The 25481-nt window shown below is 47.6% G+C and overlaps 1 protein-coding gene across 8 annotated transcripts in view; it reads right to left on the bottom strand.

Annotated features, from left to right (window-relative positions):
* LOC140426675 (2-5A-dependent ribonuclease-like) overlaps nucleotides 1-25481 on the bottom strand; it is an 81594-nt gene that overhangs the window by 51536 nt on the left and 4577 nt on the right. Inside the window, exons 1-2 of one of the 8 annotated variants that reach the window (XM_072511760.1) lie at nucleotides 6648-6758; nucleotides 6514-6567 (exon numbers count right to left, since the gene is read on the bottom strand). The exons of 3 other annotated variants lie outside the window; for them this stretch is intronic. The gene's annotated coding sequence lies outside the window, so the exon portion shown is untranslated. Of the gene's footprint in view, nucleotides 1-6258; nucleotides 6407-6513; nucleotides 6759-18759; nucleotides 18779-25481 lie in introns of those variants that run through there. 4 more of the 8 variants (XM_072511766.1, XM_072511761.1, XM_072511759.1 and 1 more) reach the window with 4 other exon arrangements.

Genomic DNA, 25481 nt, shown 5'->3' with positions numbered 1-25481 from the left:
GCTGAAATAATGCCCCCGATATAATGAGTTTGGAAACAACATGTTCTAGTTGAATATTGTGTGTACAAATTACTGGAAAGTTAATTGTAGCATTTACAGGGTTCCACTGATAGGGGATGAAAAATTGTTTGTGCCCTGGTTTTTGGCACAGGGCCCGTGATTCAAGATGTGCCCGTGTCCATTTTAACTAAAGTGAGCAGCATGTAATACACATATATATATATCTATACACACACACATACACACACACACACATATATGTCGGCAGGTTGAATGAGTGCACAGGTGGAATATAATTTGGGACAAGTGAAGTTACCTACTTTGGTACAGAGAGTTGAGAAGCAGGGTACTTTTTAACAGTGAGGCACTTGGAAAATGTTGGTGTTCAGACATACACAAATCACCAAATGTTAATATGCAGGGACAGCAAGCAATTAGGAAAGCTAATGGAACATTCACTTTATTATAAAGGGATTTGAAGATAAGAGCAAAGAAGTTATATTACAATTCTATACAATAATGCAATTGTGGCAAGTATAGAAACTTATGTCAGAAATTGGGCGGGGGTCTCTTAGCCCGGGGCCGGGCCGGAGAATCCCCGTGAAGGGGCCATGCCCCCCCGACACCAGCACGCGATACTCCGCTTGGCGCCGGCGTGGTTCGCACGGCGTTGGTCGCGGGCCACTCTACACGGCCGGTCCACCGATTCTCACGCCGTGATGGGCCAAGCGGCCGTTGTTAAAATGCTGAGTCCTGCCGGCGCCGTCCACACCTGCTCGCAGCCGGCGGGAGCTCTGCGTGGAAGGGTCGGATGGCGGCCTGTGGGGGGAAGAGTGGGGCTCCGACCCCAAGGGGGCCTCCGATGCGGCCTGGCCCGCGATCGGGGGCCACCAATCGGTGGGCCGGCCTCCCTGTCCCCCAGCCTCTTTTCCTACAGGCCAGCCCCGGTACTCCTGCGCCATGTTGCTTCGGGGCCGGCGCGCCCCTGTAGGGGCCAGAATTACTCCTGGCAGCGGCCCGTTCGCGCCGACGTAAAACGCGCCGGCGTTTACGACACTCTGCCGTGGGATGGGAGAATTCCGCCCAAGAGGTTGATTATTTTAGATCAAAGCGGAGAGAATTTCTTTCACTCAAGGGGTTGTACATCTCTGGAATTCTTTACCCAAGAGAGTTATAAATGCTCATATTTCATTCATCGAGCTCTACCCCACCTCAACACCTTTGTTTTCATTCCATTTCATTTTAACTATCTTTTACCAGCACGGTAGCATAGTGGTTAGCACAGTTGCTTCACAGCTCCAAGGTCCCAGATTCGATTCCCGACTGGGTCACTGTCTGTGCGGAGTCTGCACGTTCTCCCCGTGTGTGCGTGGGTTTCCTCCGGGTGCTCCGGTTTCCTCCCACAGTCCAAAGATGTGCGGGTTAGGTGGATTGGCTATGATAAATTGCTCTTCGTGTCCAAAAAATGTTAAGTGGGGGTTGCTGGGTTACGGGGATAGGGTACATACGTGGGCTTCAGTAGGGTGCACTTTGTAAGGGCAGGTGCAGACTCAATGTAAATTCTATGAACTTCTTTCTTTGTATATAATTCCCCCTATCTTGTCCCCCCTCTCATTACCTTTTCTCCCCTTTGCTTTCCCCTTCCCCTCTACATCTGTCACAGCTCATCCTCTGATGTTAGTTTCTCTGCTGTTGGACCTTTCACACCTTTTGTTCTCTCTGGGGACTGCCATTAGCACTCTTTCCCCTTGGTTTCTGTGGCTATGACTCATCTTTCATTCCCTCACCCCACAGTATAAATATCTCCCATTTTCTATGCCTTTTAGCTTTGACAAAGGGTCACCTGGACTCAAAACGTTAGCTCTTTTCCCTCTCTACATATGCTGCCAGATCTTTTGAGATTTTCCAGCATTTTCTCTTTTGGTTTCAGATTCAAGCATCCACAGTAATTTGCTTTTATAAAAGCCAATATCTGTCTGGTACTTGAAAGTCACTCTGAAGTTAAGTTAAGGTCCCGTATGAACTTGTAGTACTCTGTAGAATAACTTACCTTGATGGTGTGATTGTTAAACTATCATTTTGTATGAGTCTGAATAAATACTGTTTAATTTAAACAAAGTAGATTTGCAGTCATTTGTCCACCGCATACGGGTTAAAGACACATTGTGGTAGCAACAGTGGGTTAGCCATTATCTTACTGAATAGCAGAGCAGGTTCAAAGGGCCAAATGGCCTCCTCCTGCTACTCTTCGCACAAATTTGGTGTGCCCGATTTTTGTGTTTGGTCATGTGGGCACCATACCACAGGCATCTTCACCCTGTTAGCTACTGCTGCGTTCAGCAGAGGGGCCCAACAGCATTGCTCAGAGACCAAATGGTACAACAGCCTGCTCTTCTTAAAGACAGACTGTCCTTCTTATAGGGAAGTAGACTGTTACAACATTGCTGTAATTTAAGTGATGGCAAATGTACATCAGATTGTGGAGTGTGTTCCAGGGCCAACGGGTGCAGCACGAGAAGACTTAGTGGTGGAGATGGCCTAAAGGAGAGACAGCATGGTACGACAGAGGGAGGGAATGGGAGCTAGGCAGGTGAATGCATGGAGTTTGGCCCCTAGGACCTGGTAATAGCACCACAAGATATCTGATGACTTCTTCTGAATGAGAAAGATCGGTGAATGCATCTTCTCATGATATCTCCTACCTACCAAACTACCAACCTCACACACTGCTCATTTCAGTGGTTCCGAGAACACAGGGCTCACGCAAAACATCCAGATACTCAACCTCACTCCCAGATACCGACCAATGATGCCAGGCTCGCACCCAACTCTCCTGACACATATTGCTGGCAGCAATGAGGAGGCAATGACAGAGGAGTACATTTTTAACTAAATCATAATATCAACCCTGCTTAAGGCCCATCTTCAATGCTCTCAAACTCAGTAGCAGAATTATGCCAGGGGTGGGGGAATTCAATCAAGAGAAGAGACAGAGAGTAGATTAAAGTCATAGGGTATAGGAAAAGATCTTTGGCCCATTGAAGTTATGGGATTAAGGGGTTAAGGAATTATGGAATTCAATGTGCAGAAATGGGAGATAACACATTTATGGAGGACAAACCAGGCAAGGGGAATACATAATACATGGTTGTATTCTGAGAAGTGTAGAGGAACAGTGGGACCCTGAATTCTTGTCTACAGATCCCTGAAAGTGGCTGGGGCAGATAGATAAGTGGCTAAGACCCCATACAGAAACTTTATTTTATTAGCCAAGCATGGACAAGCAGGGGGATTACACCAGAACTATCTAAATCATTAGTTATACCACGTGTACAGAATACTTTTGTACAAAGGGAACAAAAACCCAGCTGAATACTGTTTGCAAAAATCCCTAGAAAGCTGAACTCAAGCAAAGTATTTATAACAGTTCTGCTTATGGGATCAGTGGGGGCAGAAATTGGTATGTCCTGGTTTTTTGTTGTGGCATCGCTGTGTACAGTTCTGGTTATCTCACTACAGGAAGGATGTGATCGCTCTAGAGAGTACAGAAGTGATCTTTGAGGATGTTGCCAGGAATGAGGAATTTTATCAATGACAAAAGATTAGATAGGCTGAAGTTGATCCCCTTGGAAGATACAATTGAAGTGTATAACATTAACAAATGGCCTAGCTAGAGTGGATAAGAATCATTGAATCCCTACAGTAAAGAAGGAAGACATTCGGCCCATCGAGTCTGCACCGACTCTCTGAAAGAACACCCTGGGCGGAATTCTCCGGGTGGGAGAATCGCCGGGGCGCCGCCTGTGTCCTGCCATGCCGCCTCGACACCCGCACGCGATTCTCCCACCCCCCCCTAAACCGGCGCGGCGGGAATCACGGCTGGCCGCTCGGAGAATCGCCGCTCGCCGCTTGTAATGGGCGAGCGGCGATTCTCTGGCCCGGATAGGCTGAGCGGCCTGCCCAACATGGCAGGTTACCGCCGGCGCCGTCCACGCCTGGTCGCTGCTGGCGGGAACAGCGCGGGAACGCTGGGGGGGCAGCCTGTGGGGGAGGGAGGGGGGGTTCCTGCACCGGTGGGGGGCTCAAATGTGGTCTAACCTGCGATGGGGGTGCCCACAGATCGGCGGGCCGGCCTCTCTGAAGGAGGACCTCCTTTCCTCCGCCGTCCCGCAAGATCCATCGGACATCTTCTTGCGGGGCGGCCTCGGGGAGGGCGGCAAGCGTGCATGCGCGGGTGACGTCATTTAGGCGGTGCCGGCCGCGTCATTTACGCGGTGCCACTTTTACGCGGGGCCAAGGCCATTTTACGCGTAAATGACGCGACGCCGCTCCTAGCCCCATCGGGGGCGGGAGAATAGGGGGCTGGGAGCGGCCTCCGACGCCAGAGTGAAATACTCCGGTTTTCACTCCGGCGTCGGCACTTAGACCCCCGATGGGAGAATTGTGCCCCCTACCTAGGCCCACTCCCCTGCCCTACCTCCGTAACCCCACCTAACCTGCACATCTTTGGACATTAAGTGGCAATTTGGCGTGACCAATCCACCTAACCTGTACATTTTTGGACTGTGTGAGGAAATCAGAGCACCCAGAGGAAGCCCACGCAGACAAGGGGAGAAACTGCAAACTCCACACAGACAGTCACCAGGCTAAAGTCAAACCTGGGTCCCTGGTGCTGTGAGGCAGCAGTGCTAACCACAGTGTCACCATGCCACCCAAGAACAAGAACGAGTAATTTCCCTTTGCAGAATGATCAACGACCAGGGATCACAGAGTTAAAGTAATTGATTAACTTATTCGCGAGGAGTTGAGGACTAATTGTTTTCACCCAGAGTGTGGAAGGGATCTGGAACTCACAGTCAGAAAAGGTGGCAGGGAGAGAATCCCATATCACATTTCAAAATCACTTGGCTATGCACTTACAGTGCAGTAAGCTACCGCCCTGGAGATCTGGAGCACAGGATTAGCCGATAGCTCTTCAGCAGCCCGCATAGACATGTGTTATATATTCCCAAGTTCGGTGAGAGATTTAACTGAATTGTTCAAAATCATGAATGATTTTGATAAAGAGGAAGAAAGAGTTTCTACTGGTAGGACAGGTGCTAACTGAATGACGAAGGATTAAAATGATCGTCAAAAGAACGAGAGGCAATTTGAGAAATATTCTTTATGTAGTGAGTTTTGGTGATCTGGAATGCGAGTGAAGAGCGGTGGGAGCAGATTCAATAATAACTTTCAAAAAGGAATTGGATAAATACTGGAACAAAATGTTTTCGGGACAATGAGAAGTGAGCAGAGAAAATGGGGCTAATTCTGAACGGATGAATGAGGAGTAGAGACCACTCAGCCCCTTGAGCCTGCTGCCCAATTAAATACTTTCATGGCTGACCTGGTGGTTACTCCAACTCCACATTCTTGCCTATCCTTGATAACTTTCACATCCTTATTCATCAAGAATCTCTCTAGCTCTGCCTTAAACAATATTCAACGACTTTGCTTCCACTACCTTTTGAGGAATTTCATAGACTCATGATCCTCAGGAAAAAAATCTCCTATCTCTACTAAATAGATAGGTCCTTTAAAGAGCTCAGACACATGGCAGGGTGGACAGAATAGTCCCTTCTGTGTGGTCTGGCTCTCCCATTTCTAAGTTGAGACATGATGTGACTGACTGTCTGCCCTGTGCACTGAACCGTGCCATCCAGCCCTTCGAAGCATTTCATGAACTAGTGATCTTCCATAGAATCCCTACAGTGCAGAAGGGGACCATTCGGCCCATTGAATTATCCCACTCTCGCCCAACCCCCGTAACCCCACTGTAATATCCCGCACATGACCTACAGGGTGGGGATTATTATCTCCCCTGTGATCCTTGTGGACCATGAGCTCCCCACTAGGAGGGGGTGGGGGTGGATCTCTGTTTACCGTTGTATAAAAGGTCGGCCAATAAGGCACCGACCAGAAGAGGAACCAGATAGGGATCCACCGGGCAGGGTATATACATTGTTTGGAAATCAATCTAAATTCTTTATTTTACTCCATGTGGACTCCCTATGTCCTTATTAAACCCACCTAACCTTTGAACACTAAGGGGCAATTTAGCATGGCTAAACCACCTACTTTGCACATCGTTGGACTGCCATTTTGAAAAAGTAACCTTAGCAAGTGAGCTTTCACCTTCTGGTGTCAGACTGTATTCTGAAATCCTGTGCCAAAGTGCTAGGACACAGAGTATGAAATATTCGGATCCTACACACTTACAGTAGGTCACCAATCCAGTTGACTGCTTCTTAACGCTGTTGATTAAATGGGATTTAATGAAACAACCTCCCTTGTCCTTGCTCTCCCAGGTCACATGAAAGAAAAGGTAAACACTGTCAGATGTCGAACAGTTTGTCAGGTTAACCCCTGTGGCTTCCCACTCGGCAATGTAATCCTTGATTCAATTTGTTTGACAGGTTACAACAGTCCCACAATTAAATCCCAGCAATCATCCGTTCACAATTAGCAGCTCACCAGGAAACAGTTCTGTTCTCGAGGCACTTTTGTTTTCAATGTTAAAAGCAGTCCCTGCAGAACGGCAGGAAATCAAGTTGAACAAACGTCTGAAGTTAAAACAAACAACTCAAAGAGTTTCACAAACTACTCACAAACTGTCCCAAGACGTTGGTCTTTTTAAAAAACCTCTTTTAAAGAATGGATTGAGCGAAAAGTGTCCTGGCGTTCCTCCTGCCCTCTTGGGTGGGTGTGGTGCTGAACCCAGCTCAATTGCATTGTGTCCCGCCCCCTGACTGCAGTGATAAACAAATTGAAAAGTTTAATTCCTGTGTGCAAGAGTGATTCAGAGTGCTTCTCGCAGTTGCAGGAACAGCTTGGCATAGCTTTCAGACTCCACTCCAGAGAGGTCACACAAACTGGGAAAGCTTTGGGGTTCAACAAGCCAAGTCCAATTCGCGAGCTGCAAGTTTCCATGTGTTTAGCAATAAAGACTTGCATTTCTATAGCGCCTCCCACCGCCTGAGTGGTCGGTAAACTATTGGAGAAAATTCTGAAGGAGAGAATCTATCTCCACTTGGAGAGGCAAGATTTGATCAGGAATAGTCAGCATAGCAGAGGCGATGCACCCAGGCTGTTGCCTGGGATGAAACATTTAAGTTGTGGAGAGAGGTTTGATAGGCTAGAGTTGTTTTTGTTGGAGCTGAGAAAACTGAGGGGTGACCTGATTGAGGTGCACAAGATTATGAGGGGCATAAACAGGATAGATTGGGAGCAGCTGGTCCCCTTAGTTGAAGGGCCAGTTACGAAGGGATACAAGTCCAAGGTGAGGAGCAGGAGGTTTAGGGGGATTTGAGGAAAAGCTTTCTTACCCAGAGAGTGGTGATGTGTAGCCATCTGGGATGGCCACTTAAAACCAGGAACAGAGAAACTCGCAAAGCATAGTGGGTAAAATGCACAAGGCAAGATTCAGGCAGGCTCAGAGCCTGAAACGTATATTTGCAAGTGAGGAATCCAGACGGTATCGAAACTCCGACCAATTAGCATTTTGATGGACCTATTAGCATTTGATGGCCCATCTCCACCAAGACAAAGGACTGGTACTCGAGTGACCGGTACAGTCCCAGACATTTCGGCGCCACTCCCTGTTCTAGGGAAGCATGAACAACAGGGTCAGTGACCGCTTGGGACACACCCAATCATCCAGATCCCCGCCCACTTATTGGTTAGAAATCGAACATAGTGATCAGGGATCACCCAATTGGTGGGGTCCAAACTGAAGGACCGCCCAAAAGAGCGCAAAAAACCCCAAGCGTAAGAAGAGAGCCCACCATATGTTCGTCCTCTCTTGGATCTGGCGCCCCGGCAACGACCATCTCCAATCACAGCACCACCAGAAGCAAGCCCAAGTTCAACGCTCACTACCAGACGGATGAGCCTAGCTGAGCAGCAGTTACTTCTCCAGACTCGATAGATCCAGAATCGAACAGCGGCCACTGATCCTCTGACCTAAGCCGGGTGCCTGAAGTTAAGTACAGGTTGTCTTAGTCGATAGGTGTAGTTTAACTAGTAGTGTTTATGTTGCATGACTAATTGTGTGTGTAACTAAAGTACCCTTGACCTTGAACTAACTAACTGGTGTTTGGCTCTTTGATGGATCGCCGGTTGAACCTTGTGGTGGTATCATTTGATACCTGGCGACTCTGAGCATTAGAATATAGATACCAAAAGAAAGGAGGGCAAACTCATTGATTGCCGTAGTTACAGCAGAGCCACAGAAAAGGCAACAGTTATTGGCGACATCTGACGGGACCCGACCCAGAAATGACCATGTCCAGTAGAGTTCCTTTGGGACACAGGAGGGTCCCAAACCACGTAAAACTCTTCCACCATGTACCAGAGAGAGATATGGCCCACTACAGACACCATTACCCTTAGTGGCTTTACAGGCCACCTCCAGCAGGGACACATCACAGCCCCTGTGGATGGACAGATTGGCAACATTAAAACAAAACACTCAATCATTTTAGTAGATTTACCCCAGGCAGCAGAACACATCCTGGGTACAGATTTCATGAGAACACACGTTTCCTTCGACCCAGTTAATGGATGTATATGGAAAACGGCTAGAGCAGCAGGCGCCCCGCCACACTCACAGTAGGAGACTATGCACACACGATTAGCTCAGTAGGAGAGTACTGGTTTGATCCACAAACCATTACCACAGACAAAGCGGTTAGAGAAGTCTTGAAAAGACATAAAGCACCATTTGCCCAGCACAAGCATGACTGTGCCAAAATCCCAGGAGTGGTTAACATTACAGGTCCCGATCCTAAGCCCCAGAAACAATACGGCTTCCCCCAGCAAGCTGAGGGAGAAATAGCCATGGTAATCCAAAGTTTATTGAACCAAGGAGTGATTCGGCCTGTAGCATCAACGAACAATGCCCCGATGTGGCCAGTAAGAAAACCAGATGGTTCATGGCGACTGACCATCAATTATAGGGAATTGAACAAAGTGACCCCATTAGCTGCCCCCATCGTTGCCACGAGTCCCGAGACCATGTTAAAACAGGGACTCCAGTCAAAGTTTTTCACGGTATTGGACATTAGCAATGGCTTTTGGTCCATACCACTGGACAAAGCATGCCAGTATAAATTTGTGTTCACTTTCCAGCGACAGCAGTACACGTGGACGTGCCTTCCACAAGGCTTCCACAACTCCCCCCCCTCCATTTTTCACAGACAATTGGCAAACGGCTTATCTAAATTTTCCCGCCCTGAGTGCCTTGTTCAGTATGTGGACGACTTGCTCCTACAGACGGACACCAAGGAAGAGCACACCTCGCTTCTTTCGGAATTATTAGGACTACTCGCAACAATTGGATGCAAAATTAACCCCAAGAAAGCCCAAATCCTCCAGGAAAAAGTCACATATTTAGGTGCGGTCATTCATCACGCATGGGAAGCGTGAAATAGAACATAAACGCATAGACTCAATTGTAAAATTGCCCTTGCCCCAAAAGCCTCCAGTCATTTTTAGGACTGGTTGGATATTGTAAAAACCACATAGACGGTTTCGCCACAAAAGCAGCCCAATTTTCCGAGCTCCTTAAGAAACAGGCCCCATGGAAATGGCTTCCACAGCACACGGATGCCGTGGATGCCTTGAAACGCGCCCTGAGCACAGCCCCCGCTTTGCAAGCCCCAGATCCACACTCCTCATACGTGATAGAGGTAGCGATCACCGACCGCACCCTTTCGGCCGTACTGCAGGAAAGGCGCAATCGTTTAGGACCTGTGGCCTAGGCCTCACGAGTCTTAGATCCAGTAGAACAGTGTACCTCAAACTCGGGGGCGCGACCCGCGGGTGGGTCGCGGGCGGGTGTCAGGAGGGTCGCGGAGCCGTCCTTCACGGCACTCCCGATCATGCAAATCCCCGCGCAGCAGCCGGCTTTTAATAACGCCGGCTGCAAGCGGCCAATAAAATGGCCGCAAACATGTAAAAAAAATGTGGCCGCATTGCGCATGCGCGCACGATCATTGGCGCCGAACTTTGGACAGATGGAGACTCCATACTTTCCGACACCGAAAGGCTTCACCTTCATCCAACAGGTTCCATTGGAGGAACGTGTACGAGGGCCAAAGGGACCCTAAACCATTTCCTCCATTTTTGTCAGCAGCAAACAAGGTAAGAGAAAATGGTGGGTCATTCAGGTCGGCCGGCGTGGGTCGCGAAGGTCGGCCAGGTTGGGTCGCGAAGGTCGGCCAGGTTGGGTCACGAAGGTCGGCCAGGTTGGGTCCCGAAGGTTGGAAAGTTGGTAAAAATGGGTCCCCGGAAAAAAAGTTTGAAGACCACTGCAGTAGAGCAGGGATTTTCAGCCTGCGAAAGGCACCTACTAGCAGTTTTCTGGGCGGTACAGTACTTCCCGTACATAACCGGACTCAACCCCATAATCATTTTGACCGAGCACATCCCGACACAGCTTTTATCGGATGGCAGACTAAAAGACGGCACAGTAAGCCAAAATTCGAGCAGCGCGATGGACCCTACTCCTACAAGGATGCAACATTACCGTAAAACGGACAAAAACGCACATGTTTCTGGACGACAATTTGCACTATGCAGGAACCCCACATGAGTGCAAGCTCATCGACCCCAAGCACAGTACAGGCCCCTTTGTTCCTAAGTCGGTCCCGAAATACATAGGCATCCGACCACAGACGAGCCAGCCCCTAAAGCTTTGAGAATTTATGTAGATGGCTCCTCCACAGTCCTTGATGGGAAAAGATCACAGGATGTGGTATTTATGTAGAGGACGCGCAGGAAGGTGCTTTAGAAGAGATTGCTTTAAAGTTGCCGTTCCCGACCCCAGCAGACATATATTCAGACAGTTTGTACGTCTGCAACAGCCTGACAGAATTCCTACCCCTGTGGGAATCTAGAGTATTTATTTCCGCCGATGGAAAACCCCTACCCTCAGCCCCACTGCTCAAACACATCCTCTAGACAGCGAAAGGCAGAACATGTGGCATAGTTAAAGTTCGAAGTCACCATCGTTCCTCCCCACCCGGTAAAGTGAAAGCTGACGCCCTGGCGAAGGCAGGCTCACGACATGGCCACTTTTGGCAACCCCCCGAGAGTGCCCCAGTACACGCAGTTCAGGTCTCACAGACCAACATCCAAGACTTAGCCCAGGCACAGAAGGAAGACGAGACATTGAAGGAAATTTTAAAAGGAAACTTCCCAGCTCCCTACGAAAAGTTTAAAAGTTCTTTAACGATCCATGAGGGAATAGTTTTAAAAGATGACACCCAGGACAGGAATGAGATAATTTGTAAATTCCATGACGGTCATGGACACCAAGGGATAGAATCCACCCTTGCCCACCTCAGACCTCTCTGCTGGTGGCCTGATTTAACAACCGACGTATCCCATTACGTCGAAAACTGCTTGATTTGTGCACAAAACAACCCGGACAGATATGCGAAGAAAGCCCAGCTACGACACACCCGCCCTGTAAATGGCCCATGGACAAACCTGCAGTTGGATTATACTGGTCCCCTCCCCCCTGCAGAAATGGATACAAATATGTGTTGGTTGTAATCGACACATTTACGAAATGGGTCGAAGCTTTCCCCTCGAGGACAAATACGGCCAAGGCCACGGCAAAGATCCTGGGCGCGATTCTCCACTCCCACGCCGGTTGGGAGAATCGCCTGGGCCACCAAAATTCCCCGGGACGCCGGTCCGACGCCCTCCCGCGATTCTCCCAAGCGGCGGGAACGGCCCGGTCGAGTTTCGCGGGCCGCAGGCCGGAGAATCGGCGGAGACACCCAAAATGGCTATTCTACGGCACCCCCGCTATTCTGAGGCCCGGATGGGCCAAGCGGCCAGGCCAAAATGGCGGGTTCCCCCCGCCGCCGTCCACACCTGGTCGCTGCAGTCGTGAGTGGTGCGTGAACGCTGGGGGGGCGGCCTGTGGGGGGTGAGAGGGGATCCTGCACCGGGGGGTACCTCAGATGTGGGGTGGCCCGCGATCGGTGCCCACCGATCGTCGGGCCGTCCTCTCTGAAGGAGGACCTCCTTCCTTCCACGGCCCCGCAAGATCCGTCTGCCATCTTCTTGCGGGGCGGACCTATAGAGGACGGCAACCACGCATGCGCGGATGACGCCCGTTATGCGGCGCCGGCCGCGTCATCTATGCCGCGCCGCTTTTATGCGGGCGACAAGGCCTGGCGCGTGTAGATGACGCGGCGCCGATCCTGGCCCATTGTCAGGGCCTGAATCGGTCGGGACCGGGGCCGTTCAGCGCCGTCGTGAACCTCGACGCCATCCACGACGGCGCGGCCAGTTCGGCGTGGGAGTGGAGAATCGCGCCCCCTAATCGAGCATATTTTCACCAGATGGGGACTCCCCCGTAGTATTGAGTTGGAACAAGGTTTGCACTTCACAGGCAGGGTCATGAAAAATATCATGACAATTTTTAGGATAAAGCAAAAGTTCCACATTGCCTATCACCCGCAGTCCAGCGGCATTGTGGAGCGCATGAATCGGACACTAAAGGCCACACTTAGAAAAATGGTGCAGCAGCACAACACGACATGGGACACAGTGCTCCCATTTGCACTGATGTTTATTAGAAACACGGTCTCGAGTTCGACAGGTTACAACCCTCATGACCGGACGACCCATGAAGGGTATCGAGTATTTATTTGGACTTGATTTGGCCAGCCCCGCAGTCACCGCCCTGACCCATGAGAAAGCAGTCTAGCACATGTTAGGAAATATTAAAGCAGCACAGTTCGTTGCAGCTGTTCGACTAGGCGCTAAACGAAAGCAGATTAAAGCCTGCTTTGGCTAAGACAGTACACCCGATAGAGTATACAGTCGGACAGCAAGTCATGATCTCCTTATATAACCCCAGCTCATTCCTCTCCCCGAGATTTGCAGGACCCTATTTAATCTCGGACAAAGTAAGCCCCTCAGTTTATAAAATCACATATCCGAATGGAAAGTCAGGATGGTTCCATGTAAATCAGCTTAAGGTTTATGGGACGCAGTGCAGCCACTCACACCACCTCTCATTGGCAATGGCAGACATCAGAGACCCGCCCACTGACAACCCAATCCCGCCCTCCAGCAGCAACAGCACGTCCACAGACACAACCTTGACCCCGTCCCCAGGATCAAATTTCACCCTAACGCTTGATTCGGCTGGTAGCGACAGCGACAGCACAACTGACGCCCTTGAGAAACCCAAACACTGGACACAGATCAGGCCCCAGTCACTACAGCCCCAGAGACATCGACCATGATATGTTCAGCCCCTTCGAGACGATGTATTTGCCCTCACCAGAACCTTACCCACCACCGACGATAGAGACACTCCCCTTGCCCTGACCGCCCTACAGAACATGAAAAATTGGCACCGCGATAATTCCTGTCGTCTGACATGGAATGACGAAATGGACCCCACATTGGCACACGCTGCATTAGCACAAAAACTCCATACGCGTGTTTGGCACCCGGGAGACGGTGATGACTCTGAGTCTGACTCCCACCATGGTAACCTCATGAGACATTTTTTGGAATGGAACCTTGAGGTGTCCAGATGATGAGAGTCAGGAACCGATTGAAATTTACGGTGTCCTACTCCCTAATGGAACCTGCCCGCTTTTCTTCTTTAGTTTGTTTTTAAATGTTGTACGTTCTCTGTTGTACGATTTTTGTGTGTCGGCCTCACGAATAATTTCTTGATACAGTAATAACTACTCTTCTGACGCCATATGGCAGTTAAGGAAACAAGTTTGTTGGAGCCCATATATTTCCAAATTCTTGCCACTCTTGGAAGGTCACTCAGGCAGTGGAGTAACGGCACTTATCCCCGCCCTGCCTGAGGACCCCCTATACATTTGGTCAGCCAAGCTCGGGTAGTGGAGCAACGACACTGATCACAGCCCTACCCAGGGATTCCACCCATTCTTCCATGCCGCAGATCATACGCACCCCATTTGGAGAATTGTTTTTGAAACTCTTTTGCTGTTCTTTTTCACGTCTGTGGTTTAAAGAATGCACTTTTGCCACAACTTTTGCCCCTTTCCGGCGACCCTTCAGTTGCTATTCCCGCCACCTACTATTTACATGTCAGAATCACTTGGTTGAAAAATAAGTTTGCAGAGGATGGAGAAATTGTCCGCCCACCTAGCCCATCAAACACAGGCTGCGAGAGTGCTCGCACTGGGACAGAATTTGTTTTTCGGATGTCTTGTCTCCCAAATGGTTGTTTAAAAAAAAATGAGGGAGTCACATATGGTGACGATTCTAATGGGAAATTGACGATAAGGTGAAACAGACAGATAAACAAGATGTTAAGCAACAAGATAATAACAGATATTATGTGTGTACCCCCAGGGAGCTACGAAGATACTTAAAGACAGAGAAAAGCACAAACAAGATGAAGACGAACCTGTTGATCTGCATCATGATCGTCGCTGGAACAGTACAGTTGCACGCGTTACCCACCCCTGCCTCCCTCACCACACTTAGAGCCCCTTTCCTCAGACTCCAGAAAACCCCACACTCTTTCTGAACCCTTCCTCCCCAATTAATTCCGCGGTTGTTGTTTCTTTAATAAAGTTACTTCTTTGCACATAGACATTTGATAAGTAGGAATGTGATGCTGCTATTGGTTATTTTGTATTGTAAGATAAGTTATTTGATTGTTAAATAGCAGCATGAGTGTAGTCTAGTTAGAGACAGTTAGAGATTCCCCTTTTTGTGTCAGGAGAATGGAATATAGGTTTGAATATTAAATGCACCTTAGAAATTTTTAGAATATGTGTTGTGTTAGGGAAATTTAGGTAAATATTTTGACCCACAGGACAGAGTAGGGTAGAACCTGTCCTTGGTTGAGGGTACCCGGCATGTCAGAGAACAGGAGAAGATCCAGCAGTGTGATCCTTCACGCTTCGCGTTGATGATCAAGAGGATGGAGTGTAGCCATTTGGGATGGCCACTTACAACCAGGAACAGAGAAACTCGCAAAGCATAGTGGGTAAAATGCACAAGGCAAGATTCAGGCAGGCTCAGAGCCTGAAACGTATATTTGCAAGTGAGGAGTCCAGACGGTATCGAAACTCCGACCAATTAGCATTTTGATGGGCCGATTAGCATTTGAGGCCCATCTACACCAAGACAAAGGACTGGTACTCGAGCGACCGGTACAGTCCCAGACATTTCGGCGCCACTCCCTGTTCTAGGGAAGCGTAAACAACAGGGTCAGTGACCGCTTGGGACACGCCCAATCATCCAGGCACCCGCCCACTTATTGGTTAGAAATCGAACATAGTGATCGGGGATCACCCAATTAGTGGGGTCCAAACTGAAGGACCGCCCAAAAGAGCGCCAAAACCCCCAAGTGTAAGAAGAGCGTCCACCATATGTTCGTCCTCTTTTGGACCTGGCGCCCCGGCAATGACCATCTCCAATCGCAGCATCACCAGAAGCAAGTCCAAGTTCAACGCTCGCTACCGGACGGATGAGCCTAGCTGAGCAGCAGTTACTTCTCCAGACTCGATAGATCCAGAATCGAACAGCAGCCACTGATCCTCTGACCTAAGCCGAGTGCCTGAAGTTAAGTACAGGTTGTCATAGTCGATAGGTGTAGTTAACTAGCAGTGTAAATGTTGCATGACTAATTATGTGTAAATAAAGTACCCTTGACCTTGAACTAACTAACTGGTGTCTGGCTCTTTGATCGATAGCCGATTGAACCTTGTGGTGGTATCATTTGATACCGGCCGACTCTGAGCATTAGAATATAGATACCAAAAGAAAGGAGGGCCGTAGTTACAGCAGAGCCACAGAAAAGGCAACAGATGGTCTGGAATGCACTGCCTGCGAGGGTGGTAGAGGCAGGCTGCCTCACATCCTTTAAAAAGTACCTGGATGAGCACTTGGCATGTCATAACATTCAAGACTATAGGCCAAATGCTGGCAAATGGGATTTGGCAGGCAGGTCAGGTGTTTATCATGCGTCGGTGCAGACTCGATGGGCTGAAGGGCCTCTTTTGTGCTGTAGTACTCTGTGATTCTGCGATTTTTGAAGTGGGTCAATATTGTCACCATAGAAATGTGCTTCCCCCAAGCAGGCCATTCAGCTCATCATTCTCGGTGCTGGCTCCTTTCAAAGGCTGACCCATTTAACCCCACTCTTTCCCCCCCTCCCCCCAATGCCCTGGGGATTTCTCCCCTGAATGCTAATCAAATTCCCCTTATAAAGTCACAACTGAACCTGAATCGACCACCTTCTCAGGCAGTGGACTCTAATCAGCGCACAGCAATATTCCACAAACAGCGGTGTGATAATGATTAGCTAATCTGCTTCAGTGGTGCGGGAGTTGAGTGATAAATTTGGCCAGGACACCAGAAATAACTCCCCTGCTCATTTTCAGCATAGTGCAATGGGATCTTTTGCATTCACCTGTGAGGGCAGATTTGCTTGGAGCGATGATTTAATGACCTTATGAAATTTTAAGTAATTAATTTATAGTTATGACCTCGGTAGAAACCAGTAATGCATTTCTTTTTTTTTTAAAACAATCCGAAACGCAGGTATTTACTAAAAGAATGAAGCCTCTGTATGAATCTAAATATTTTTATTACATAAAGATCAGAGAACATGAATACTAATAACTACAATGCATCTCAATGGTTAAGGTAAAGATATTAAAAGTGCATTGAACAGTTTATTCTCTAAATCAAACTTCTCAACTGAAGTTTCCTTTTGCACCTTTGGACGTGCACACCCAAAAGTCCAGGTCAGGATACTAATTGGAAGATTAACCGCTTGATCCGAGTCCCGTCTCAAAGATTTGTGCCAGGGTTGAGATTTCTTGGGGCTGTCCACTTATTTCTGGAAAGGTGACCTGTACACATCTCCTTCCAGCCTCTCATGCCAGGAGTGGCTAACGTTTTAAGCAGTAACTGCCTCGGGGGCCTGTCTGTGGGAGAGCAGCCAAAAGGAAAGGACTCAACGCCCCTGAAGCTGGAACGTGAAATGGCGGAGCTTTCAGCCCCTCCCCCCCAAACCACGACAACGTCTGAGCTGGAGCCAAAATGGCGGTGGCCTGGAGGAGTCCCCATTCCGCTGGTCTGAGCCGGCTCGGTCCGCAGCACAGGCGAGCAGGCCGCTCGTGCGTGCGGTCCAGCAGCAGCAAACCCTCGTACTTGTCACGGATCGTGCCTTCATTCTGAGAATGTGAGCTGCTGTCGGGCCATGTACCCATAAACCCGCTCGTAGCCCCTCGACTCTTTTCAGCAATCTGTGCTCGCTAAAGTAACAGGTATTACTGCCTGAGCTGACGGATGGCAGCTGCGACAGTGTCACACTTCCTCAGCACTACACTGTCTCAGCCTCGATCGGGCGCTTAAATCTCTGGAGTGAGCCTTGAATCTGTAACCTGACTGAAAAACAGAGGGTGCTCCCCACTGAACCATGGCATTGCCCACTTAGTTCATAGAATTTACAGTGCAGAAGGAGGCCATTCGGCCCATCAAGTCTGCACCGGCTCTTGGAAAGAGCACCCTACCCAAGGTCAACACCGCCACCCTATCCCCATAACCCAGAAACCCCACCCTGGGACCCTGGAGCTGTGAAGCAATTGTGCTATCCACAAGGCTACCGTGCTGCCCGTTGTAACAGTTGATGTATTATTAATCATGTAACTTGATTTTTCTCACTCCAGGTGAAGTAAAGTCAGCATAGTCCCAGATGACTGCTCTACCCTTTAACCTGGAAATTTCCATCACTGTAAATACACAAGGGGTTAATGTAAATACACTAAGACTAAATAAACACTAGAGGGAGCACCAGAGACATCATGACACACAGATATTCAACCAATAGGTCAGTAAGATAGGACATGACCAATGGGCAGTCAAGACACACCCAGAGGTGAAACTACCACAAGGGGGCTACCCATATAAAAGGACAAGGCACACATGCTCTTTCTCTTTCCATAGGCGATACTCGGAGACACAGGGGCAGATCAGGAAGCAGCACACCCACCATATTGATTAGAGCAGACTGGTTAGTTAGATTGAGTTACTATAGTAAGATCAACAGGAAGGTCGAACTCAAGTAGGAGAATTGTTAACTGTTCAATAAATGTGTTAAACCTATCTCCAAGTCTGAACCTTCCTCTGTCAAGTATACATCAAGGAAGCAGCTTATGCTACATGAAGAAGCACAACACAACAGGAATCACCACACCTCAGACGACAAAGGGCAAGCTTGAGAGGCGGGACCTGGGGGCGGCACAGTGGTTAGCACTGTTGCCTCACAGTGCCGAGGTTTCCTCCCACAAGTCCCGAAAGACGCGCTGTTCGGTGAATTGGACATTCTGAATTCTCCCTTGGTGTACCCGCTTTATGGGCGAGGAGTTTTCAGAACCCCAAAATGTATCATGGAGTTCAACCAACCTCTCCCTTTATTGTATTTGTTGCTTTTCCTAGCACACGGCTTGTTCCCGAGGAGTGGGATTACAATTATGGACACGTGGGTTTTTAAACACAAAACACTGTTTATTCCATGAACTAAACTTAACATCTTAAATAAACCTTGGATCTCTTAACACCCCTTACTTCAAAGATAACTCAGAAAATATTGCAACAGTAAATAATTCCTCAAAATGTTCCTTCAAACTTCCAAGAGACTTAACACCTTTAAACAGAATCACATCAGGTTAAAGGCTTTACTATTACGAGTTTAAATCACCCAAATGATCCAGAGATAGTCTTTCATGTCTGGAAGTTGGAAATAAAAGCAGATTGTCCCACTTTCTCATATCATAGAATTTACATAGAATTTACAGTGCAGTTCTCAATGCAATCCTCCAAACGCGGGATAGGATAAGAGTCCATTCTAGTAACTGCATTCACTTTTAGATAGTCCACACACAACCGTTGGGTACCGTCTGGTTTAGGTACCATCACTATGGGTGAGCTCCATTGGCTGCAACCCACTTCGATTATGCCATTCTTCAGCATACTCTCAATCTCTCTGTTAACCTGTGCCAATTTTAAAAGTTTAAGTCTATATGGATGTTGTTTTCGGTCAAAATGATGGTCCTACCGAGGTTTCTGTTTGTGTTTCAGTGCCTTCCCATCGTGATCACTAAGGCCTTTTTTAAGAGAGTAGGCAGGAGTATTATGGGGTTTGAGTGGGCGAATAAGACCCCGAGAGTAAGGAGAGGGTTCCTGGAACGCAGTAGGGACCGAGGAGGGTTGGCGCTACCAAACTTGGGGAGCTACTACTGGGCAGCAAATGTGGCGATGATCTGCAAGTGGGTTATGGAGGGAGAGGGGGCGGCAGGGAAGAGGATGGAGATGGCGTCCTGTAAAGGAACGAGCCTGGGGGCGTTGGTGACGGCACCGCTGCCGCTCTCGCCGACAAAGTATACCACGAGCCCGGTGGTGGCGGCAACGCTAAGGATCTGGGGCCAGTGGAGAAGGCACTGGGGTGCAATGGGAGCATCGGTGTGGTCCCCGATCAGGGGTAACCACCGGTTTGTCCCGGGGAAGATGGACGGGGGGGTTCCAGAGCTGGCATCGGGCGGGGATTGGAAGAATGGGGGACCTGTTCATCGACGGGACGTTTGCGAGCCTAGGGGCACTGGAGGAGAAGTTCGAGTTACCCCCGGGAAATGCCTTTAGATATATGCAGGTGAGGGCTTTTGTGAGGCGACAGGTGAGGGAATTTCCATTGCTTCCGGCACAAGAAGTTCAAGATAGGGTGATCTCGGGTGTATGGGTCGGGGAGGGCAAGGTGTCGGAAATACACCAGGAGTTGAAAGAAGAGGGGGAAGCGCTGGTAGAAGAGTTGAAGGGTAAATGGGAGGAGGAGCTGGGGGAGGAGATCGAGGAAGGTCTGTGGGCTGATGCCCTAGGTAGGGTTAATTCCTCCTCCTCGTGTGCCAGGCTCAGCCTGATACAATTTAAGGTGGTCCACAGAGCGCACTTGACGGGGGCTAGGTTGAGTAGGTTCTTTGGGGTGGAGGACAGATGTGGAAGGTGCTCAGGGAGCCCGGCAAACCATGTCCATATGTTTTGGTCATGCCCGGCACTGGAGGGGTTCTGGAGAGGAGTGGCGGGAGCAATATCTCAGGTGGTGAAAGTCCGGGTCAAGCCAAGCTGGGGGCTAGCAATATTTGGAGTAGTGGACGAACCGGGAGTGCAGGAGGCGAAAGAGGCCAGCATTCTGGCCTTTGCGTCCCTAGTAGCCCGGCGAAGGATCTTGCTAATGTGGAAGGAGGCAAATCCCCCCAGCCTGGAGGCCTGGATAAATGATATGGCTGGGTTCATAAAGTTGGAGAGGATTAAGTTTGCCTTGAGAGGGTCTGCGCGGGGGTTCTACAGGCGGTGGCAACCATTCCTAGACTATCTCGCGGAGCGTTAGAGGAAGGTCGGTCAGCAGCAGCAACCTTGGGGGGGGGGGGGAACGTCCTGGGGGGGGGGACTGCCTGGGAGGGTGGATGAGCAAGAGATAACATGAAGGGTTGGGGAAACTGGCACGTACGGGTGAGGGCCAGTGTACAAAGCTGTGTAAATATATCATTTTGCCATGTATATATCTTGCTCTGCGCGATTTCTCGTTTTTTTTTTTTGTTACAATGGGGGGGGGGGGGGGTTATTGTTTGTAAGGGAGAAAAATTGTGTTAAAAAACTTTAATAAATATATTTAAAAAAAATATATATGGATGTTGTTTGATAGGAACAGCATTTTCCACATCTATAGCCATTTTCGTACTTCTCAATTTATCTCTACAAACTTGCCCATGTGATATCAATACCTCTTTCAGGTCAGTTTGTTTTTCCTCTGGAAGGTAACTTAAAAATTCATCCCAATTTTTAAGAACATCCTCATTTTCCAATTTAATTTGAGGTATGTCAAATTCACAGTCATCTGGATTTGGTTTGTCACGTTGAGTTAGAATCATTAAAACCTCCTTTTTCTCTCCTTCCTTTTAAGCATATTCACATGACACACTCGGTGAATCTTCCTTCTATCTGGTGTTTTTACCACATAATTCACCTCACTTAATTTCCTTTCAATCTGATACGGTCCACAAAACCTAGCTTTTAAAAGCTCCCCTACCACTGGTAACAACACTAAAACTTTATCCCCACTGGCAAAACTACGAACTTTGGATTTCTTGTCCGTTACCCGTTTCATCACATTTTGTGCAACTTTCAAATGTCTAGCCAATTCACCTGCTCTATTTAATCGTCCCCTAAGCTTTGACACGTAATCCAATAGCGTAATTTCCGATTTCTCACCCACCAATTTTTCCTTAATCAATTTAAGTGGTCCTCTTATCTCATGACCAAAAATTAGTTCAAAGGGACTAAATTTGGTAGACTCATTAGGTGCATCCCTAATTGCAAACAATACAAATGGGATTCCTTTATCCCAATCCTCTGGATAATCTTGACAATACGCCCTCAACATTGTCTTTAATGTCTGATGCCACCTTTCTAAAGCTCCCTGCGATTCTGGATGGTATGCAATTGATTTAAATTGTTTTATTCCTAAACTATCCATAAGTTCTTTGAATAACTTTAAAGTAAAATTCGTTCCTTGATCCAATTGAATTTCTGTGGGTAGTCCATATCTAGTAAAGAATTTAAGTAACTCCTCCACAATCCTTTTAGCTGTAATATTACGTACTGGAATGGCCTCTGGAAACCTAGTAGACACATCCATTACAGTCAAAAGATATTGATTCCCACTTTTTGTTTTCGGAAGCGGTCCTACACAATCGATTAGGACTCTTGTAAAAGGTTCCTCAAATGCTGGAGTGGTATTAAGGGCGCTGGTTTTATCACTGCTTGAGGTTTCCCTATCACTTGACGTGTGACATGATTGACAAAATGTAACTACATCTTTATGTCGTCCAGGCCAATAAAAATGTTTCTGGATTTTAGCTTGAGTTTTCCTTATTCCCAAATGACCTCCCATAAGACCATAAGACATAGGAGCGGAAGTAAGGCCATTTGGCCCATCGAGTCCACTCCGCCATTCAATCATGGCTGATTTCAACTCCATTTACCCGCTCTCGCTCCATAGCCCTTAATTCCTCGAGAAATCAAGAATTTATCAACTTTTGTCTTAAAGACACTCAATGTCCCGGCCTCCACCGCCCTCTGTGGCAATGAATTCCACAGACCCACCACTCTCTGGCTGAAGAAATTTCTCCTCATCTCTGTTCTAAAGTGACTCCCTTTTATTCTAAGGCTGTGCCCCAGGGTCCTAGTCTCCCCTGCTAATGGAAACAACTTCCCTACATCCACCCTATCTAAGCCATTCATTATCTTGTAAGTTTCTATTAGATCTCCCCTCAACCTCCTAAACTCCAATGAATATAATCCCAGAATCCTCAGACGTTCATCGTATGTTACCTGGTACCTCCCACTGGTACCTCATGGGCAACTCGCAACACCTCCTTTCCATACCCTACCAGCAATACTACTTGATGAACTTCTGCCCACTTTTCATCCGCCTGCATATGTACAGGTCTTCATTTTCTCATCAAGACATAATTTTTACGGTAATAACACTCTGGTATACTCTCAGCTTCCTCTTCCGTATATGCTTTCTGATATATCTGTTTTATTTCTACATCTTTCTGTTGTAACTCCGCCAATTTTCCTGAACTAAAAATATCCGCCTCATCCTCCACCTGTTCTTGTTCTTTTTCAACCATCTGATCAAAAATCGTTTGTGATAATTGCACTTCAACTTCATCTTCACTCTTTGATTTCGCCTCTTGTCTTAACCTGTGACTTTGCAACCTTGTTACTACACAATCCAGAAAAATCCCAGAATATTCGTCCTTCAACACTTCAGTTGACTGTTTTCCACTGGCTTACCAACCACAGTAGGCATCACTCCCACCTGCGATCCAGCTATATCATTACCCAAGATAAACTGTATTCCTGGACAAGATAGTTTATCTATTACTCCTACTACCACTTCACCACTCTTCACTGGACTTACCAACCTTACCTTATATAATGGAACGCTACTCCTCTCACCCTGAATTCTACATATCACCACCTTTTCTGGCATCATTCTTCCCAAACTACATAATTCCTCATCGCTTACCATTAAAGATTGACTAGCCCCTGTATCTCTTAAAATTGTGACTTCTTTACCTGTTCCTCCTGATACACATGAGTAAACTTTACCCACACAAGTAAATTCTTCAAAGACATCATGCACCATCTTAACAATTACTTCTTGAACAGGCTGGACAATTGTTTGCACCTCCTTCGCTTCCCTTGGGCTTTCCTCGTCCACTCTAACAAACCCCACTGTGTTATCCTGTTTTACCACATCAGCCTTCCCAGTGCTTTTCTTCAATCACCAACACTGTGACTTTACATGGCCTAGTTTATTACAGTGAAAACATTTGAAACTTTTCATTTTTTTTCCACCCTCCTGGATTTCTTTTTTAATCTGAGGTACACTCTCTTTATTATCTCCCATCAGATCACCTTTACCTTTACCACTTGAGTATTTCTCATGTCCCCAGTTTCTATCCCTCACAGGCTGAAACTGATGTCAGAAACCAATCTTTGATTTATGAACTAATTCATAATCATCTGTCATTTCCGCTGCTAATCTCGCAGTTTTAACCCTCTGCTCTTCCACATGAGTTCTCACTACATTAGGAATTGAATTTTTAAACTCCTCCAAAAGTATAATTTCTCTGAGAGCTTCATACGTTTGGTCTATTTTCAAAGCCCTTATCCACCTATCAAAATTACTCTGTTTGAGCCTTTCAAACTCCATGTATGTTTGACCAAATCCTTTCCTTAAATTTTGAAACCTTTGTCTGTAAGCTTCAGGCACTAGCTCATATGCACTTCAGATGGGTTTCTTCACCTCCTCGTACGTTCCAGATACCTCCTCCGGCAGCGATGCAAACACTTCACTAGCTCTACCTACCAGCTTTGTTTGAATCAGTAACACCCACATGTCCTGTGGCCATTTCATTTGTTTAGCTACCTTCTCAAATGAAATGAAAAAGGCTTCCACTTCCTTCTCGTCAAACCTTGGCAATGCTTGAACATATTTAAATAGATTCCCACCAAACCTTCGACTATGACACTCTTTCTCACTATCCTCATCACTATCATCCAACTGTATGTTTCCCTTTACGTCTGCCAATTTTAACTGACTGTCATGTTTCATGGCCATTTTCTGAAGTTCAATCTCCCTCTCTTTATCTTTATCCCTGATCTGTATCTCCCTTTCTTTTTCTTTTTGTTCTGCTAGGGCTATTCTTTCTTTTCTCCTTTCTTCTCTCTCCTTTTCTTTTTCCTCTCTCTCACTCTCGTATTCAAGCCGCTTTAATTTGCAACTGAATTTTTGCCATTTCCAATGAGTCAAACTCTATCTCAGGCAACTTTAAATGCTTAACCACCGCCATAATTACCTCATCTTTTCGCATTTTGTCAGGTAATGTTAACTGCAATGCTTTTGCTAAATCTAAGAGTCAGCTTTTCGTTTCTGTCCGTAAAGTACTACGTGTGACATTCTCCATCCCAAAAACCTCTGAGCCTCTGAAAGAGCCATTGTTCACAACACTCTCCCCACTTAAACTAAAATACCACACCGGAAAAGCAACAATCCTTCACTGTCTTTAAGTTCACAAAAGCCAATCTAATAGATAGACTGTGATCCCCCTCGAGCCCCCAATTGTTATGGGCGAGGCGTTTTCAGAACCCCAAAATGTATCATGGAGTTCAACCAACCTCTCCCTTTAATGGATTTGTTGCTTTTCCTCACACACGGCTTGTTCCCTAAGAGTGGGATTACAAATGAAATGAAATGAAATGAAAATCGCTTATTGTCACAAGTAGGCTTCAAATGAAGTAACTGTGAAAAGCCCCTAGTCGCCACATTCCGGCGCCTGTTCGGGGAGGCTGTTACAGGAATTGAACCGCGCTGCTGGCCTGCCTTGGTCTGCTTTCAAAGCCAGCGATTTAGCCCTGTGCTAAACAGCCCCTATTATGGACACGTGGGTTTTTAAAACACAAAACAGTTTATTCCATGAACTCAACTTAACATCTTAAATAAACATTGGATCTCTTAACACCTCTTACTTCAAAGATAACTCAGAAAACGAACCGGCAGAGGTCGGAGTATTTCCGGCTGTACCGAGGGACGAGGCAGGGGTGCCCCCTGTCCCCCCTGCTGTTTGCATTAGCAATTGAACCTTTGGCCATGGCATTGAGGGAGTCGGGGAAATGGAGGGGGGTGGTCCGAGGGGGAGAGGAGCATCGAGTGTCGCTGTACGCAGCTGACCTGTTGCTGTATGTGGCGGATCCAGTGGAGGGGATGGTTGAGGTAATGCAGATCCTAAGGGAGTTTGGAGACTTCTCGTGCTATAAGCTCAATGTGGGAAAGAGTGAGCTCT

Source organism: Scyliorhinus torazame, chromosome 7 (genome assembly GCF_047496885.1).
Source record: "Scyliorhinus torazame isolate Kashiwa2021f chromosome 7, sScyTor2.1, whole genome shotgun sequence".
In the NCBI taxonomy this organism is placed as follows: Eukaryota; Metazoa; Chordata; class Chondrichthyes; order Carcharhiniformes; family Scyliorhinidae; genus Scyliorhinus; species Scyliorhinus torazame.
The sequence above is the reverse complement of the archived record's forward strand: the minus strand, read 5'-3'. Positions and strand labels throughout refer to the sequence as shown.